Source organism: Crocodylus siamensis, chromosome 2 (assembly GCF_052110815.1).
Source record: "Crocodylus siamensis isolate JL-2025a chromosome 2, ASM5211081v1, whole genome shotgun sequence".
NCBI classification, from domain to species: domain Eukaryota; kingdom Metazoa; phylum Chordata; order Crocodylia; family Crocodylidae; genus Crocodylus; species Crocodylus siamensis.
Window position 1 is genome coordinate 160543152 of NC_143396.1, and position 13006 is coordinate 160556157.

The following is a 13006-nucleotide window of genomic DNA, read 5'->3' on the forward strand; positions in this document are numbered from 1 at the left end:
AAATAATAACAAGGTATAGGAAGCTGGAAATTTTACAGGTTGGTAGATCTCAGATGTGGTGACCAGAAGCAATCAGTTCAGTTTGCTGTAATCCGTTCAGTTACTGTATTTATCTGAATCCTAAAACAACACCCCCCCCATTGGATTATATATAAACTTGTCATAATTTTCCATACATAGATTCTAATTATTGAAGAGTCGTCTTTTTTTTTAATCCATTCCCCCCACTTCTCCCCCACTGCTACAGCAGGGAAGCAGTGTTTAGGAGGTTAGGCAGCCCCTTGCCTTCTGCCCTTCCTCCCACCCCCCCCCCCCCGCCCCTTCCTCCAACTTCTTTCCCCTGCCACGTGTACTCTCCCTGCCTACAGCTCCCCACAGCCTCTACCTCTTCTTCCCTCTTCCCCACACCTGACTGTCAGATGCTTCTCAGGCTGTATTCCCTCCCAGGTCAGAGCACAGCACATGCAAGTGTGGCCCCTACCAAATCATGCAGTAGCACTGATACTGCTAATTGGCTGGGCAGAGGACAGACTTTCCATGTGGTGTATATCCAGAATGGAATCCAGCTGGAGCTGGAACTGAGCTGTGCCAGACAGTAAGGGGAGGAAGGGGGACAGAATTTGCAGAGGGGGAGGTGGCAGGAGGGCATCTGCGAGTGGGAAAGAGGGCAGGTGGCTGCTGTGGGTCTGACTCTGGTCCCGAACCAAGCTCAAGGCCAGAGTCAGACAAACAGCAACCACCTGCCCAGCCTTCCCCTCTATGCGCACACACGCTTTGCATGTGAATCTAAAACCAGGGACTTGTTTCTGCAAGCTGATTCAAGGGTAAAAAATCCTTGTCTTAGATTTGAGTAAATAGTGTCACTAATTGATTTATTATACAAAGAAAGTGTCTTCAATGCAAAATATGCTTATATAAATTTTTGTAATATTTGGCATCTACAACATGTTTTTTTAAATTATAAGGAATTTTAAAATGCTGGTTATCCATATTTTAATTGAATCCCATCTTCCATTCAAAAGCAGATTAATTTTGTCTTTGTGATTCTGTTAATTTCTTAATCTTCTTAATTTTCTAATAAAAAGTCATTGACCACTCTGACATCATAAACACTAAGAATCTGAATAAATGTGTGTTAAGCTATATTTTAGCTTAAATGTATTTATAGGCTGCTTCTCAGCCTCTTGAAAGCTCAGATCATGTGTAGTATGGGTTTGTGTGCATTTATTTTATGAATTTGTGTACATCTATCTTCTTTCTCTCTCAGCATTGTGAGGGGTTCAAAGACACCTTCACACTGCAGGAGGTGGAGGCCTGCCTCAAGAGAACCAGGGACATGACCCCCAGCAGGGACAACATCCAATATGGCCTCCTGAGGAAGTGCGACCTGTGCTGCCTCATCCTCTCCTTCCTCTTCAACAGATGCAGAGAGTTCTGGCGCACACCCAGCACCTGGAAGAGGGCTTCATGTCAACGGAGGGCTGCTGTGAGCACATATTCACCCTCCAGATGGTCCTGAAAAATGCCCGGAGGACCAGGAAGCAGTGTGGGGTGGCATGGCTGGACATCTCCAATGCCTTTGGTTCAGTGACCCACTGCCACATCCTCAGCATCCTCTGCTAGCTCGGCCTACCGGATGGCATCATTGACTTGGTGTGGGAGCTCTATGATGGCTGCACCATGACCATCCAGGACACCAATGGAGAGACCACTGAGGTCCCCATCCAATTGGGGGTGAGACAGGGCTGTCCCCTTAGCCCCATCACTTTCAACCTAGTCACGGAACCGCTCCTTCAGGCTGTGGCGGGCAGCCCTGGAAGGCTTGACCTGTATGGCCAGAAGTTGAGCGTCCTGGTCTACGCCAATGACCTCATCCTCCATGCCAATGATGCTGCTGAGCTGCAACAGGGGCTGGATGTGACATCTGAGGGGGCCAGGTGGAAGGACCCTCACTTCAACGTTGCCAAGCATGCCTCCATGCACATTGATGGCAGGCAGAAGAGGCATGCTCTGGATTTCACTGTCATGATTCAGAACCAGGCAATGAGGCACCTGTGCAACAGTGAGACCTACTGCCACCTTGGGATGCCCACTGGGCCAAGCAGACACTGGAGGAGACCAACAAGTTGGGCTCATGTTTGCTGGCCTCCTGGCAGAAGATAGACGCAGTGAACACCATCCCTTGCGTCACATTCATCCTGAGAGGCTTGGCAGTCCCCAAGACCAGTGTTTCCCTAAACTCCATGGTGTGCAGGCTTAATGGGTCCTCAGGTGCTGAGAAGCATGATTCTGGATGCACATATCTTTCAGGAATGGGGGCATGTTGTTGCATGGGGGAATGAGATTCGTAGCCCAGGTTGCTCTCCTTCTCCTTCCTTCACCACTGCTGTTCCACCTCAGTATCAAGTTGTTGGGCCTCAAAGTGGCACCTACCTTGGTGGACCAGGTGGTGCCATGCCAAAAGGTCAGCAGCTTGAACCTCCCAGTCATTGGTATCGATACTTCCATGCTCTTGGGCAACCTTGAACATGTCTTCGTACCATTTCCTTTGGCCAACCTTTGAGTATTGGCTAATGGAGAGCTGGGAGAAGAGAATCTGGCAAGGGAGCCAATTCTTAGACATCTGGATGCAGTGGCCCATCCATCAGAGTTGATTTCTCAAGAGAAAGGCTTCAATGCTGGTGGATGCAGCTTTATGGAGGATGCTCATGCTGGTCCAGTGGTCCTCCCATTTGATCCCCAGGATTCAATGCAAGCACCGCTGGTGAGAACTCTCAAGGGTCTTAATGTGGCATTGGTAGATGATCCAGGCTTCACTGCAGTAGAGGAGGGTGGTCAGTACGACAGCCTTATAAACGAAGACCTTCATCAACTTTTGAAGTTCTCTATTTTCAAAGGCATCTTGTCACAGCTTGAAAAAGGCAGCACTGCTGCAGTTGACCCAGCGCTGGACTTTTTCATCGATGATAGCTTGTTGAGAGGGTTGGCTGCCGAGATACAGAAAGTTCTCCGTGTACTCTAGAGCCTCCCCACCTATGTAGATAGTGCAAGGGATATTTAGCTGGCTGGGGAGGGTTGGTGGGGAACCTTCATCTTGGCAACATTCAAGGACAGCCTAAGTCTCTTATACAAAGCACTGAAGAGATCTAGGGTTGCTTACACATCCTGTGCAGAGTGAGCCATTACACAGCAATTGTCCACAAACTGAAGGTTGTGGATGTCCTTGGTGGTGAGTTTCGTTTTTGCCCGGAAGCGCCCAAGATTGAAAAGCTTCCTGTCCAGTTGATACTGGATACTGATGCCACAAGGTAGATCATTTTGGATGAGGTGAATAATGACCCCATGATAAGACTTTATGCACTGAGCAACTTCTTCATTCAACTTACCCCCTCCACCACTGCGGACCATTGTATGGGCTTGTGTGTATATATCCTCTTTCTTTCTCAGCGTTGCAACCTCCCTCCCTTTCCTCACCCGTTCCTTCCCATCCCTGGGTTTAGTTGACTAACATTGTATTTTCTGTAACCTAGTTGTGCTCCCCTCCTCACCTTCATCCCTTTTATGTTAGTCCCTCACTCAAGCACTCTGTATTTCCTTTATGGCTTTGCCATTTTTCAGTTCATGACTTAATGTTTATTAATAAAATTCCCTAGCAAACAGAAATACCATATTTACCCACTGGACATGACCTAGCCACCTTCCTCAGTGACTTGCTGGAGGGTGAGGTCAGCAGAGATGGTGAAGACTTCTCCTCTCTGGGAAGCCAAGCCTGCAACACCACATGCCACCTCAGGAAGTGCATTGGCTGTGCTTGGACCTGGACTAAAGATTACCAGGAGCTGGGAGTCTCGTTGCTGCCAGCCCCGCATGCCAACTACGTCACCATGATGCCCTGCATGAGGAACTTCCTGGAATGGTTCCTGAAGGATGCCGTCCACAACAAGTACACCGGCAGCCTAAGAGTCAAACCTGACCAGAGCAAGGTCTTTGATGTCACCTCGAAGTAGGACTCCAGCAACCACTTCATGCCCAGCAGGTGCTTTGCAAACTGATGCTTTCTCCACCATGCCTGCCTCAGCTGTGTGCCTCAGAATGGGGCCATCTGCTACGGTGACTGGGACAAGAGGTGCTGGCAGTGCAGCTATGAGGTGGAGACCCTCCCCCATGTTCTGTGTGCCTGCAAGCCACACACCAGAGCTTGGCAGCTCTACCACAACACTGTCCAGGACCACCCAGCAAAGGCCATTCTGGCAACAGCAGGGGAGATCTCCATGAACTATGCCATCCTGGGCTGTGAGAGCCAGATATGCCTCATCATCACCAGTGAGGAGGCCAAGAAGACTCCTGTATGTCACCATCTCCCTCAAGAACCAGCACCAAGCGTCCACCAATGCCTGGGCTCACAAGCGGGAGAAGTACACCCCACTAGCCGACATCCTGAGGAACTGCAGCTATGACGTGACAGTGGATGCGCTCATCATGGGAGCCCTTGGAGCCTGGGACCCCAGCAATGAGAGTGTCCTGCATACTTTTCATGTCTCCTGCCACTATGCCAAGCTGATGTGGCACCTCATGGTGTCTGCCACCATCCACTGGTCCTGCAACATTTGTGTTGAGCACATCATGGACTAGCTCCAGTACACTGACCTTGCCAGAATGACCACCACTGGACCAGCCCCAGAGGGAACTGTCTAAACCCCCCTCTGCGCCTGATGGACTCTGAGAGCTATTTCTCAAACCATGGACCACTCCAATCCACCCATCAAAGACCCCCACAATAGGATACTATGAACTGAGTAACTTCCTTTGTTCAATCTACCCCCTCCACCATTGTGGACTTTTGTTACAGGTTTGTTTGTACCTAACATTTTTCTCCCACAGCATCATGACCCCCTCCTTCCCCTTCCCACACCCCACTTCCACACCTCCCAGGCTTAGATGGCTAACATTGTAGTTATGTAACCTAGTTGTGTTCCCCTCCCCATCCCTTTATGTTAGTCCCTCATTCGGGCATTCCATATTTCCCTTACATTTTTGTTCAGTGATTCTTAACATTTTCTAATAAAGTGAATCTGTTCCCTAGCAAAAAGAAATACCATATTTACTTGGTGTGAGGTATGTGGGGCCACACCATTTAGAGCCAGGTCATGTCCATAGTAACTGTTGAGTTCTGTCCCTTATAACTCACCTGCCACATCTTTGCATCTTTGAGAGGTATCAAACTTTGGTAGACAACTCAGTTTAGAGGCTTAGGATATCTGCTTATTTTTGCAGAGCTCCACCAGCCCCATACCACACCAGGTGTTCCAGGCTTGATGTTCTTAGCCAACTAGGTAACAGGTCCACTCTTAGTCCCATGTACTTTCTATTTGGGGTCTCCTGCTATGTTGGCCACTTGCCCCATTCTTCCCTGCATGGGTCCCAAGATGTCCAACCTCAGGGTCTATTTCCACCCTTGGCTTCAGTTTCAGGATGAACCCCTTTCTCCTGACCTGATAATTCCATCTGGATTTCTTCTCCCCCTTAGAGTCCCAGGGCAGTTTCCTCCACTCCCCAAGACTGGGCTCACAGACAGAGGTACCTCCTTCACATCAGTGGCTCCTCTCAGGTAGGTCTGAGATTGAGGCTTTCTCTCCAGCCTTGGGATCAGCCCCTCTTCTCTTCTGGCTTTGGTGCCTCTGCACGTTTCATTCCTTCGGGCTGACCACTGGACACTTCTGTGGCATCTCCTTAAATGCCTTTTTTCTCCCCAGTGCGTCTCCCATGGCAGCATCTGATTTGCTGTCCTCAGGGCACTGCTGTTTTCCCTTTTCTTCTTCAGTATGGTTTTTCTTTTTTCTCCCTATGGCACTGTTCTTTTTCCCCCAGCCTTGAACCCTGGCAGCTGGGCTTGCCGCAGCAGCATTTAATCTGCTGCAGCCCCAGCCAGCTCTTTTAATTAGTCAGGGCGTGGCATCCCTGTTCCTCCAGCTCAGTGTGGTTTCCCTGGTGTCATCTGGTAAGTTTTTTGTTTGTTTGTTTCCTTTCCTTACTGTGGCAGGGAGTTTTGGCCACCCTGCCACGCTCAAATATAAAATGACATTTTTTTTCCCCGTGGGGGAGGAGGGGAGGCTCCTCATCTTATACTTGTGTACGAAGCAGTGTGTGGAGCAGGTGGCTGCTGCAGCTCTAACTGTCCCTGAGCCCAGGGTTGGGGTCAGAGTTAGACCCACAGTAGCTGCCTAGCCACCTCCCCTTTTCCTTCTGCAGTTTTTGCCCTCACCCTCTACCCCTTCTTCGTTCCCCCTTACCGTAAGGCTCAGCTCTAGCTTGGGCTGGGGTCTTTCCTGGGCACAAAGCACATAAGAACTCCTTCCTCTGCCTGGCCTATCAACAGTGCTTACACTGTTGCATGGCCAGGCAAGGGATGAGCTTCCATGAGTTGTGCTCTGGGATGGAGCAGCTGGAACAGCATCTGACAGTAAGGGGTGGGGTGTGTTGCAGATGAGGTATATAGGTGGCAGGAAGGTTGAAGAAAGTAAGGGGAGGAGGAAGGGCAAGGGGACCGCATGTCCCTCCCCATCCCAGCCACTGCTTTCCCTGCTATGGTGGGGAGGGATGATTGAAGACAATCCTCCAGTACTTAGATTCTATACCTGGATAGTTTTTATAACAGATTTATACATTTTTCCATCTACAGAATCTAATTATTAGAGGGTCATCTTACCTTTATGGTAATTGTGATGGAGTAGCATCAGTGCTCTGTCACTTTAAGGGCTGGGAGCAGGCAGCTGGTAGGTGCTTGATGAGGGTGGCCATTTTGGAGCTTGGCTTTCAGGGCTGGGGCACCAGTTTGCTGCCAGCCAGTGAGGGAGTAAAATCACCTGCTGAGCTACTGCGGGCAGCCAGCAGGTGCTTGATGAGGGCAGCCATTTTAGAGCCCCACTCTCAGGGCTGGGGCAGCAGTTTCTTTCCAGCCAGTGAAGGAGTAACATCACCCTATTGAGCTCCTGGAACACCTTGGATGTAAGGGCTGGGGCTATCGGGAAGGAGGAGGCCCCATGGTACTGGGCATGACCTAAAACTGCACCCTGCTGGGGCTGAGAGGCCTTGTGGGACTGCCTGTGATGGGGCAGTGCCATTCAAATGTCAGGACTACTGACCTCCCCAGTGAAAGGTTGGAAAGAATGCCTCTGTAACCCCAACCCCCATCTGGTGGGTTACTCGTAGAAGCAGTGGGGCAAGGTACGCCTACCAAGAGGCACTTGGGCCCATGTGGGTGTAAAACCCAGGAGTGAGGGCCAGGCATACTAAGAGGGGAGCACCTGAGCCTGCAGGGGTGTAAGACCCCAGGCCCTAGTGAGAGGGTGGAGTTAGAGCCAGGTACACTTAGAAGGAAGCACCTGAGCCTGAGGGGTGTGTTTGGCCCTAGGGCCCCAGAGTAGGGGCCCAGTGTGGGCCCAAGGAAGCAGGGCAGGGTGTATGTGGCCCAGGGATAGGCAGTATGCTACTGGACCCTGTGAGAGAGGGGTGGCTGAGTGAGGCCTGAACAAGGTAAAATGTGAGAGGTCTTATGAAGGTCTGAATTTGACCCAGCTGGAGCAGTATTAACACACTGGATGACATCGGTGAGGCATGAGACATAAAGGGGAGATCAGAGCATGTATGTACTGCCCATTGACAGGGCTCTCAAAGAGCAGCCTCCCACCTAATTAACACCTTAAAAATTTAACAACAAGGCATGGCAGGAGAGTAAGGCACGTGGTTTGCCCATAGACAGGTGGTGGGCTGGTACTAGGACTGAGCCTGGGAGCCTTTTCCTGTCACACAAACTTATCTGAGTAAATATGGTTCTAATTGTTATCTCCCTCCCCCACCACACACACACCTCTGCCTGAGGGGCGTGAATGGCTTTGCCTCTCACCATTGAGGGCTGAGGGTGCTTCTCATGCAGCCCTTCCTTTCTCCACCAATTAGCGGTGAGGGGTGGGGCTGCATGACTGTCATCTCTCGCAGTCAGTTAGCAGTGAGGGGGAGGGGGTGGCAGCTATGTTGGGCTTCCATGTACCGGCAACTCCCCCTCCTCCCTTAGCCCCTGGTGGGCTGTGCAGCCAGGCTGCAGAACCATTAGCATGCGTGACTGGTGCCACCTTAGTCGGGGTGGGCACATGCCCCCCCCAGTGACCAATCAGTGACCAGGGGGACAGGTCCCCCCCACAGCTGATCACACTCACCTGGAAGCAGCCGCTTCATCCAGCACCATAAGCAGTAGTGGCCATTTCATCCGGCACTTCCACTCCCCAGCCAGCGCTTGTGGGGGTGTACCAGCAGTCCTGCCTGGTTCCCCTGCCCATCACCTAAGTGGGGAGCACAGCCTGATAGGGGGTGCACATGCACCCTCTATGCGTTGTCACTGACCGTGAGGACTGCTGGCTCCCTCTGGAGAGCCAGCTGTTTTATTTTCAGTATGTTTTCTCCTCTTCTTTTCCCCCTCCCCCTGCAGATTTTGCCTACTTTTGTGGGCAATGCCAGACTTCATGTTTTCCATTAAATCATGATTTTGGCAGGTCCCTAGCAATAGCGTTAAACTTACAATCCAAGATGCTCCAAGACACTACAAGGAGAACTTCCTGGCCTGAATTTTATTAGGATTGGATAACACATGAGGAAACAAAGGCAAGGTTTAAAACAAAGGGAATATATTACAGGAACCAAACAGGTTCTGAAATAAGAAGGAAAGGTAATAACAGTGATGTAGATAAAACAACAGTAAGCATACAATATACTTTACCGAACACTAACAATAGATACAGGTGATGAATGGTAACGCAGAAGTTGAACATCAGTAATCAATGGTCAGGACAATCCAAAATCAAGAATGGGTAAGGCAATCCAAATAGCCAATCTAAATAGTCAGAAGCACAAAGGTCAAAATGCAAAGGTTGCAAAGGGCTGGGCTTCAGCAGTGGAGCTGCTTCCACCTCTGAAATAGAAACACATACTCCACGCTCACTACTATCAGAGATCAACTCAGCCAGGCACTAACTCACAAGATGACACACCAACTCACAAAAACACTACCATTCACAGAAACCAAATGCACACAGAGCCACCACGCATGAGCTCACATCTGCCATGACCACACTCAAACAACTCAAAAGTGCCAAAATGCAGATTTATAAGACTCAAATCATACCACTCTAACCAGTCATTTAAGGTACAGTTCTTGTCAGTCAATCTCACTCACTTTTGATAAACAGTTTCTCACCTTTACCTCAAAATCACTCACTTTTCATGCCACTCAGACCTAACCATGCATGCCCAAGGGATCTAAATGGGGAACTAGGTCAAAAATGTATGAGGTTCCAGAGGCTTCTTTACAATGTATCTATTGCACTTGCTCTGGTATAAACATTACAACACAATTAAGTATTTCTATCCTGGCTTGATATTAACTCAAAACTCACTGGCAACACATTGGGTAATAAAACCTCAACATTGACCCATCCAGCATTAGGCAAGTTTCCTCCAATTCATTTAACAGATACTGCATTGAAGTAGACCTCCAATGCATGCAGGGAAAAAAGCTGCAGGAGACAGTCTCTTATCTGGGAAAATGGGTAGAAAAATGCATTTCATGTGTTTAGTAAAAGAAAACTGAAAACTAATTTTAAAGAGAGAAGTTTTGACTTTTAGTAGTAATATTCCAGTGTTTCTTAAGTGTGTTAAATATCATCTTGTGGAAATGGTCCAACTTAAAAAAATGCTATGGCTGTTCCAGAGATGCTTTCAGCTCTGGCCACTAGGGGAATGAAGTAACCAGGTAAAAAATTATAAAGAAACTTTTCTTCCTGAATAAATATTTACTTGTAGTCATGTACATAGAAGACAGAAATCATCCAAGTGAACAAGTGATGGGCAAATACCAACACGTTTTTGTAGGCTATACTTCATCCAGACTCTTATCCAGCTTTATTCAAATTTATCCTGATCTCTTAAACTTTCAAAATGAGGTAGGAAAACTGAGAACAAGATTTCTTCAGAAATTCAGTAGATTCTGCTTTTTAGTTGAAGTAGAAAGACCATAAGTTATAGCTTGTCTTTCTGAGACACTATGGTGGTTCCAATACCCCTTTTTGGCCCAAGCCAGAACCTTGAAGGTCACAAATGTTGAAAAATGGACAACATTGAAAAAAATATACAACACCTTTGAACTTTAAGACACTTGGTTTCACATAGTTTGCTTTGGGTAAAGGTTGAATGTTTTAATTTTACAAAGGCAGACAAGGTTCTTTGGTCTCTTTATTAGACCAACTTAAATAGTTGGAAAATTTTTTTTAGCAGGCTTTCAGGTTTAAAAACCCTTTGTCAGGCTGAGGAAGTCTCTGTATTTGATGTGTGCTCTTCCTGGATGGAATGAATAGTAAAGAAGACAGAGCCTGGGCTGTATGTATGCAAGACATGTAGTCACTGAAGATGTATAGTGAAGAGTCACTAGGCAGGAGACTGGGGTCACGGGGAGAGAGATGAATGTCGCAGCTGAATAGTGGAGAGGTACCTGGGGGTCAGATGCCAGGCAGGTTATAATGTGTCATAAATCCAATGTCTATATTTAGTCCATAATTTTTTGTATCCAGGAGGTTGATGAAGTGAAGTTCATAGGCTCTTCTCTGAGAAGTGTTTTGTAAGTTCCCTTTGAGGATTAGAACTGAGAGATTGGGGAGAAAGTGGTTTTCTTGTGAGAAATGTGAGAATTTTACAAAGAAGTTTCTACAGTATTTGTATGCTCAGAAGCAAAGGTCATTCTTTACATCCACTTTAATGCTTCCTCTCAACAGAACTGGATGTAATAGTTAAACACTGAGCTGCTGCTAATTGCAGGATGACTGATTCCTTTGCCTACAAAGGAGTTGATCCTGCAAATAACTCCTCCAAGTGTATCCTTTTATCAGATAAGGTTTGCTGCGTTTTGGTCTCAAATCTAAAGGGGCAGTAACAGAACAGAGGACCACCTCTTCAGTATAGAAGGTTGAGAAGTCATTTTTATTTAACAGTTAACTTGAAGTGCTTCAAAATCTGTTTGCTTTGTGATTTGCTGTGGCCCATGGGAGTGCTGCATGGGTATCGTGACCAAAATTTGAAATGAGCAGAGTACGGGGCTTCTGACATGACATAGCCATCTGAATAAAAACAACATTTCTTTTAGATTCCAAAAACTTCTTTTTTGTGTTCACATGGGGTTCAAATAACAGCTCTGATTGTGTCCCAAGTGATCTGTTGCTTGATACTTACCTGGAAAGACAAGCCACAACAGTGTCTAGGAAACCTGTTGTGTTATAACTTGTATGATTCAAGGGGCTGTGCTGTGATCATTGAACGTAAGCTCTAACTAGCTAATGTGAATTTGAAATCTTCCCTCTCAGAAATCTGCTGGGACACAGTATTGGGTATGTTGCTGCAGATCACCTCTGTTGACAGGGAGGAGGCAAGAGGGATGTTGTTTTGGGGAAATGAATATGAATAAAGCAGACTGTGCTTAGTCTGTTTTTAAAGAGAAATTTAAACTGCACATGTAATTGTTTGCTGAGAGGTGGGGTCTAGGGGGACGGTGGCTGGGCATGCAGTGTGGAGAGCAGGATGGGGATGAGAACAAGGTTGAGATGCTGGAAGCAGGGCATGAACATGGGAGCAAAAGGAAGGGGGCATGCGGTCTGCCAGCTCCACACTTTTCTATCATTCTTATATACATAAGAATGGGATTCATAGGACCTCTTAGGCAGACAGTGTTCTTTGAGTGAATCTTACAATTACTACACCCCACAACAGAGCCATCAGCATTCCCGGATCTTACAGTTGCACCTCCAGAAATGTAATATATCTCATCCAGTGCACCAAATGCCCTGATGGAAAATACATAGGAGAAACCAAACAACTATGCACCAGAATGAACGCACACTGGAAATCCATCAAAGACAGGAATACCCAATTACCTGTGGGGGCACATTTCTCACAAGAAAACCGCTCTCTCTCCAATCTCTCAGTTCTAGTCCTCAAAGGGAATTTACAAAACGCTTTTCACAGGTGAGCCTACAAACTTCACCTCATCAAACAAATGCTACTGGATACTAAAAATCATGGACTAAATATAGACATTGGATTTATGACACACTATAACCTTCCTAACATCTGACTCGCTAGGTACCTCTCCACTATTTACCAGCTAGATTAATTCCTGCCCCCCCCCTCCTCTCCCCAACCTATTTCTCACCCACTGACTCCTCAATTTACATCTTCACTAACTGTGTCTGGCCTCTTTAGTATTCATTCCATCCAGTAAGAGCACACACTAACTGCAGATGCTTTCTCAGCCTGATGAAGGGTATTTGTATGAGAACACTTGCAAAGAAAAAAATTGCAACCATTTAAGTTGGTCTAGCAAAAGATACCAGATTTACCCAAAGAACCCTATCTACCTATGTCCTTAGACCAACATGGCTACAACCTATACTCCTGAAACCTAGGGCCTCTTAGGGATTCAACAGTTTCTAAGTAGACTCAACATTTTTGTGGAGGAGGTGCACATGGGAATAGTACACTCTTTTTAAACATTGCTGGAGTCTTTCTTTAAAATAAATTATTTGCTTTTATAAAAAAGTGTACTTCTTAATACTATTCAACACTACAGTGTATCTCATCTTTGCCTTCACAGAGTGTTAGACTATGCCCTAGAGTTGTCATGTGTCCAACCCCCTGCATGCAAAAGCAGAGTGCAAGTGTAGGCATGGACAAACCATCAAAATGCAGTGAGAAAACAGGGAGGAGGCATTTAATGAATGGAACATGGTACCCCTGCTTAGCTTCCATTTCCTCTAAGGGAAGAGCAAGTGGATGAAAAGTTACTATGGCTAAATTACACATAAACCGGGTGGCTGAAATGGGTTTGAGATAAACTTGGTTGAATATAGTATCAGACTTAACTGATTTGGCTCAAGCCAGTTTATGTAATGTCTGTCTCAGACCCCTTGCT

The 13006-nt window shown here is 47.1% G+C and overlaps 1 long non-coding RNA gene across 1 annotated transcript in view; it reads left to right on the top strand.

The window, feature by feature from the left end:
* The first annotated feature begins 1687 nt into the window (after positions 1-1687).
* LOC149870989 (uncharacterized) overlaps positions 1688-13006 on the top strand; it is a 41330-nt gene continuing 30011 nt past the window's right edge. The window contains exons 1-2 of the long non-coding RNA XR_016440512.1: positions 1688-4849; positions 5528-5608. This is a non-coding gene — a long non-coding RNA (uncharacterized LOC149870989). The remainder of the gene's footprint in view (positions 4850-5527; positions 5609-13006) is intronic.